General features: G+C 34.5%; 1 long non-coding RNA gene across 2 annotated transcripts; it reads right to left on the bottom strand.

The window, feature by feature from the left end:
* Nucleotides 1-868: 868 nt before the first annotated feature.
* LOC143069694 (uncharacterized) lies at nucleotides 869-3086 on the bottom strand. 2 transcript variants are annotated; one of them, XR_012976463.1, is made up of 2 exons: nucleotides 2959-3086; nucleotides 869-1203 (listed from the first exon to the last, which is right to left on the bottom strand). It is a non-coding gene; the product is annotated as an uncharacterized LOC143069694 (long non-coding RNA). The 2 variants fall into 2 exon arrangements; XR_012976464.1 differs by having other exon boundaries at nucleotides 3012-3073.
* Nucleotides 3087-6810: the final 3724 nt, after the last annotated feature.

Below are 6810 nucleotides of genomic sequence, written 5' to 3' on the forward strand. Positions count from 1 at the left end.
CACGTGTATTAGAAAACCAATGACATAAATTACATTTTGCACATTTGAATTGTAACTCTTGATTTAAATTTTATCAGGTACACTCAAACCAAAACATTTGAATGCCAGGAAAATCAGACCAGAAAATTAGAAAGGAGGGGCATGGTGGTCGAGAGTTCTAAGTAGTGGAACAACTGCAGTATCACAAGTATGTCAACACTGAGGTTGCGAGTTTGACTCCCACATGTGGCAGATGCACTAGATTTAAACTTTAATTGACTAGGACTGACTATCTTCCTACCGAAAGTCGGTTGTTCTCTACCAACCCAAGGGCTTTCTCCTCCAATTAAAACTAACTGCCAAGAAATAGTAGTCAAATCTAATGCCTTTATAAATTTTCAGGATATTGAAAGCAAATTTGAGTTTCCATACAAAGTGTTGACATTCAGTATACCATTTATATGTGTCATCTCATTATAAAATCCGAAAAGTCTCCTAAAACGTTTTTATGTGCTTCCTTTATTACCTTCATTTTGTAATAAAGGATAAATTCAAATTACATTGTTCTAGCACCAAATTACTTGTGACAACTATTTCTGTAGTACTTTAAAAATATGACTAATTGTTGATCATTTTGCCAGTGGCAAATATTTCAGGAATATTCATGATGAGTACAAATTAATGTATTAATTTAATTTTTTTTTTAAATCAAATTTTTCAAATCTGAAAAGTGGAACTCTTTATTTTAGTCATTTGAATAATTCTTCCTTTCAAACCTTTGAAAAATTATTCATCAAGTTCTGATCTAAATATTCTCATTAACTGTATAGTGACCAAATTATATGATCATTGCTAAAAAAAAATCTTGCAAATAAAAAAAAATAACATCTGAAAACATAAAAATTTATTGCTATTGTTCAGTGATTCAATTGACTTTTGTCATTTCTATTCAAAACTGTTTTTGGTATATCCATTTTAGATTTCAAACTTGGTACATCACTGGGGCTATGTTCTTTCAGTTCTTTAAACTGTCTTTCGTCTCGCTCTTCCTGAATACTTTTTGTTTTCCATGGTGATTCGGCTCTTCCAATAACAGCTTCAAAATTATATCCAACAAAACCAACTACAACTGCCACTGGGAAAGTCATATACACAGCATTCGTCCTAACAAAGTGCATAATTAAAGGCCACATACTGCTAGTATTATGTTTTCTTCATTTATACCTGAAATGATTTAATAAAATATAAAATTACAATTTATTAAACTAAGGTAAACTTTTCAACCATGCTAAGAAATTTTCTTGCCTGAAGTCATGTTGATTAGGAGAGATGATTTGCTGTAAACCACACAGATATTTTTTGACAAAGATGAATTAAAATTATTTTTTCAACAAAATTATTCCACAAAAGACTTTAGACAAATGTTAGAAGCCAATACATATTTAAAAACATATTGGTACTTAAAACAATTTAGAACTACAAATGTACAGGTGAATTCAAATTCTAAATTCAGACGTGTGCCTTAAAAAAAAATTTTTTGCATTTGTTTGCACCTGTCCTAGGCCAAGGCTCTTTGTTGAAGGCCGTACTTCTGACCTATAATGGTTTCCTTTTACAAATTGTGACTTGGATGGAGAGTTGTCTCATACCACTTCTTCTAATGTCTTTCAATATAATAAGTTAACCTGTACTACACATATCTTATATGATAACATGGATAAGGAGATTTGCAAAATCTATCTTAAAAGTTTAGTGATTCATTGAAAAATAACTGGATTTTAAAATTTGTATTATTTTATACTGGTTGAGGACCAGTTTATACTGTAAGATACAGTTACCATAACCTTGCATTTTATGCAATTATGGACACTTTGCCTTAATACAACATACTGCTATTAATTTCATGGGAAGATAAGCTAATGTAGAGACACAACATTATCACTTTATGACGCCCTTGAAAATGGCCTTGATTTTGGAAAACTAACTGTGTAACTGTTAAAATAAAGTAAAAGTCTGTGGACATAAAGTTTTCTTGAAAGAAATAAAGGTTTAATTATTAATTTTAGAATTAATTTCTATGATCCCCTGCAATGTAGTGCAATGTTTAACTTGCTGATTCATGGTGACATAAATTCAAGATGAGTTGACGTTGATCAGATCTTGAGCGAAAGTTTGAGGAATTCTGAATTTATGGACAAAATAAAGATATTGTTGGTTTATTTGAGAAACCTCCATCACTGTTCATGCTGTTTGACTCAAAACAGCAATAATTTTCTTACCTACATGTATTTATTATAGATAGGCAATTTCTATGATTTAGGAACAAGATTCATCAGTGATGGTACATGCAACTGGTCTATAAGAATGTGCCCATAAAATTTCAAGCAAATCTGGGCACACTAAAAACTTTAAATATTAAACATATATTATTTCCAATTCTTAGATCCAGCTTTTTGCTGTAAATTTTAAAGAGGAAATAAAGTTGAATATTAAGACATAATTTTTGGTAACCCTTAAATTTTAAAAGGAATATTTCGAAAGATTTCTGTGACAGTAAACTGTCACCTAAATAGATTAACTTGATCTGCATAGGCGGATCCAGGGGAGAGGGGCCCCAGGGCCCCCCTTTTCGTGGGAAAAATTGGTTGATCATATAGGGAATCACTGAAGCATGACTGGAGTGTCCCGCCCCCTTGTAGGTCAGTCAGCGCCCCCTTTCTTATCTAGGAGTTATTCCCCTTGGATAACAATTTTTCATGCATCTTGTATAACTATTGGTCAGATTCCCGAGTAGTTCAAATCAAAGACTTGTTTGAGTATATCAAAACAGTTGTATATCAATATCTCTTACATATATATAGTTTGATATAAATTAGATAACACACCCTGACCTTCCAAATAAAATTTATTTTTTTCCCTACAAGTTACAACATATCGTTTCCTATGTATTATCTTTTTTTCAAAATTATGTTTGAATACCTTATTAAAAGAATGTCTTCAAAATCTATCTATTTGATTGTCCAAATACTTACAATTTAAGTATTAAAAGTCTCATTTGCAATAACACCATCGATATTGCGTGTGACACTATGATTTTGGTTCTTAGTTGTATCTTGTTGCAATTTGGTTCTTTCGCCCCTTTTCATTTTCGGCCCTGAGTTTAGATTAATAAAGAAACATTCAAATTTTATTTGAATAGACAATTTTATTTTGAGTCGGGATGACACAGATACAAACATAAGCTATGTAGAGATTTTTGAATAAAATGTGCAAACTTTTTCTTTGAAAGAAAACTCAATTATTTTTCAAGTATACAATGCGGAAAGACATGCAAAAATCAAAAACATACACCTGTTGGTGACCTTCTGTTGTTGTTTTTTCTATGGTCGGGTCAGTGGCGGATCCAGGGGGGGGGGGGGGTCCGGGGGTGCGCACCCCCCTTTATTTTTGCCGATCAATGCATTTGTATCGGGACATATGTTTTGCACCCCCCCTTTGCCCTGGGTGCCCCCTTTCGAAAATTCCTGCATCCGCCCCGGCGGGTTGTTGTCTCTTTGACACATTCCCCATTTCCATACTCAATTTTATAATTCAAGTTAAACAAGAAAAGTCATAATGAAATATTTCAAATTGTAACAAATACAAACATGAAAAAACTCATACATTATCATCCAGCTAATGGCAACTAAAGATAAAAAAAAATCAAAGCTGGTCAGCTGTCTATATATACTCACAGTGGCCCAAAAGCAACTAAACATAATATAGATATAGGAAGATGTGGTGTGAGTGCCAATGAGACAACTCTCCATCCCAATAACAATTTATAAAAGTAAAACATTATAGGTCAATGTATGGCCTTCAACACGGAGCCATAACCATAGATATAATAGCCATCTATGACATAACCGAGAGTGAGCTGACAGCATGTTCAAACATTGAATAATTAAATCAGCATAGGCAACAAGCAATTACTATCAACTAGAACCATAAACCGTCCACAAGCATGAACCGTAAGAATAATAAGCATCAATTGAGGACATACTTACAGAACCATGCAAAACTATCAGCAGTATACGTGTACCATCAGAATCATAAGCTGCATTGCAGCAATTAAGCATGTACTTTTGAAAAACACTATCAGCAGAAAGTATGTACCTTTTAATACAACTTTAAGCAGCAAGCATGTATCGGCGTCACAACCATAAGTAACAAGTATGTACCTTCAAAACCATAAGATGCAAGCGTGCTCCCTTAGAACTATAAGCAGCAAGAATATACCTTCAGAACCATAAGCAGCAAAACCATACCTTCAGAACCATACGCAGCAAAACTATACCTTCAGAACCATAAGCAGCAAAACTATACCTTCAGAACCATATGCAGCAAATTAAAACTATACCTTCAGAACCATAAGCAGCAAAACTATACTTTCAGAACCATACGCAGCAAAACTATACCTTCAGAACCATACGCAGCAAAACTATACCTTCAGAACCATACGCAGCAAAACTATATCTTCAGAACCATAAGCAGCAAAACTATACTTTCAGAACCATAAGCAGCAAAACTATACCTTCAGAACCATAAGCAGCAAAACTATACCTTTAGAACCATACGCAGTAAAACTATATTTTCAGAACCATAAGCAGCAAAACTATACCTTCAGAACCATAAGCAGCAAAACTATATCTTCAGAACCATACGCAGCAAAACTATACTTTCAGAACCATAAACAGCAAAACTATACTTTCAGAACCATAAGCAGCAAAACTATACCTTCAGAACCATACGCAGTAAAATTATATTTTCAGAACCATAAGCAGCAAAACTATACCTTCAGAACCATATGCAGCAAATTAAAACTATACCTTCAGAACCATAAGCAGCAAAACTATACTTTCAGAACCATACGCAGCAAAACTATACCTTCAGAACCATACGCAGCAAAACTATACCTTCAGAACCATACGCAGCAAAACTATATCTTCAGAACCATAAGCAGCAAAACTATACTTTCAGAACCATAAGCAGCAAAACTATACCTTCAGAACCATAAGCAGCAAAACTATACCTTTAGAACCATACGCAGTAAAACTATATTTTCAGAACCATAAGCAGCAAAACTATACCTTCAGAACCATAAGCAGCAAAACTATATCTTCAGAACCATACGCAGCAAAACTATACTTTCAGAACCATAAACAGCAAAACTATACTTTCAGAACCATAAGCAGCAAAACTATACCTTCAGAACCATACGCAGTAAAATTATATTTTCAGAACCATAAGCAGCAAAACTATACCTTCAGAACCATAAGCAGCAAAACTATACCTTCAGAACCATAAGCAGCAAAACTATACTTTCAGAACCATACGCAGCAAAACTATACCTTCAGAACCATACGCAGTAAAACTATACCTTCATATAAGCAGCAAAACTATACCTTTAGAACCATAAGCAGCAAAACTATACCTTCAGAATCATACACAGCAAAACTATACCTTCAGAACCATAAGCAACAAAACTATACTTTCAGAACCATAAGCAGCAAAACTATACCTTCAGAACCATAAGCAGCAAAACTATACCTTAAGAACCATACGCAGCAAAACTATACCTTAAGAACCATAAGCAGCAAAACTATACCTTCAGAACCATAAGCAGCAAAACTATACTTTCAGAACCATAAGCAGCAAAACTATACCTTCAGCACCATAAGCAGCAAAACTATACCTTCAGAACCATACGCAGCAAAACTATACCTTCAGAACCATAAGCAGCAAAACTATATCTTCAGAACCATACGCAGCAAAACTATACTTTCAGAACCATAAGCAGCAAGAATAAGTGATATAAGTATCTTCACAATTATAAGTTAGTAGCAAGCATGCACCTTCAGAACCATAAACTGTGCAAAAGCGTATTTCATTTAAACCATTAGCAGTAATTAAGTATGTACCTTCACAACTATAGGCCACGAGCAAGCATATGTACCTTCAGAATATTATTAGCAGCAAGTATTTACCCTCACAGCTTTACTGAAGCATCAATCATATACCTTTAGAACCATAACTGTAGACGTATTTCCTTTAAGCAGCAAGAATATTCATTCAGAACCATAAGCAGCAAGAATATACCTTCAGAACCATAAACAGCAAGTAATATCTTCTCAATTATAAGTTAGTAGCAAGCATGCACCTTCAGAACCATAAACTGCATGTGCACAAATGTATTTCCTTTAAACCATTGGCAGCAAGTATGCACCTTCACAACTATAAGCCGTGAGCAAGCATGTACCTTCAGAATATTATTAGCAGCAAGTATTTACTCTTACAGCTATAAGCATCAAGCATGTACCTCCAGAACAATAACTGCAGACGTGTTTCCTTCGAACTATAATCATGCAAGAATATACCTTCAGAACCAAGCATGTAGCTTAACAAGCCTAACAACTATAACAGGTATAAGCTGCAAGCATGTACCTTCACAACCATAAGCAGCAAGCATAATTATACCTTCAGAACTATAAGCAGCGGCCATCATACACCTTCACAGCCATAAGCAGCAAGTATGTACCTTCACAACCATAAGCAGCAAGTATGTACCTTCACAGCCATAAGCAGCAAGTATGTACCTTCACAACCATAAGCAGCAAGCATAATTATACCTTCAGAACTATAAGCAGCGGCCATCATACACCTTCACAGCCATAAGCAGCAAGTATGTACCTTCACAACCATAAGCAGCAAGTATATACCTTCAGAATCATAATCAGCCAGCATGCACCTTCACAACCATAAGCAGCATTCATGTACCTTCACAACCATAAG

Source organism: Mytilus galloprovincialis, chromosome 3, assembly GCF_965363235.1.
Source record: "Mytilus galloprovincialis chromosome 3, xbMytGall1.hap1.1, whole genome shotgun sequence".
Taxonomy (NCBI): domain Eukaryota; kingdom Metazoa; phylum Mollusca; class Bivalvia; order Mytilida; family Mytilidae; genus Mytilus; species Mytilus galloprovincialis.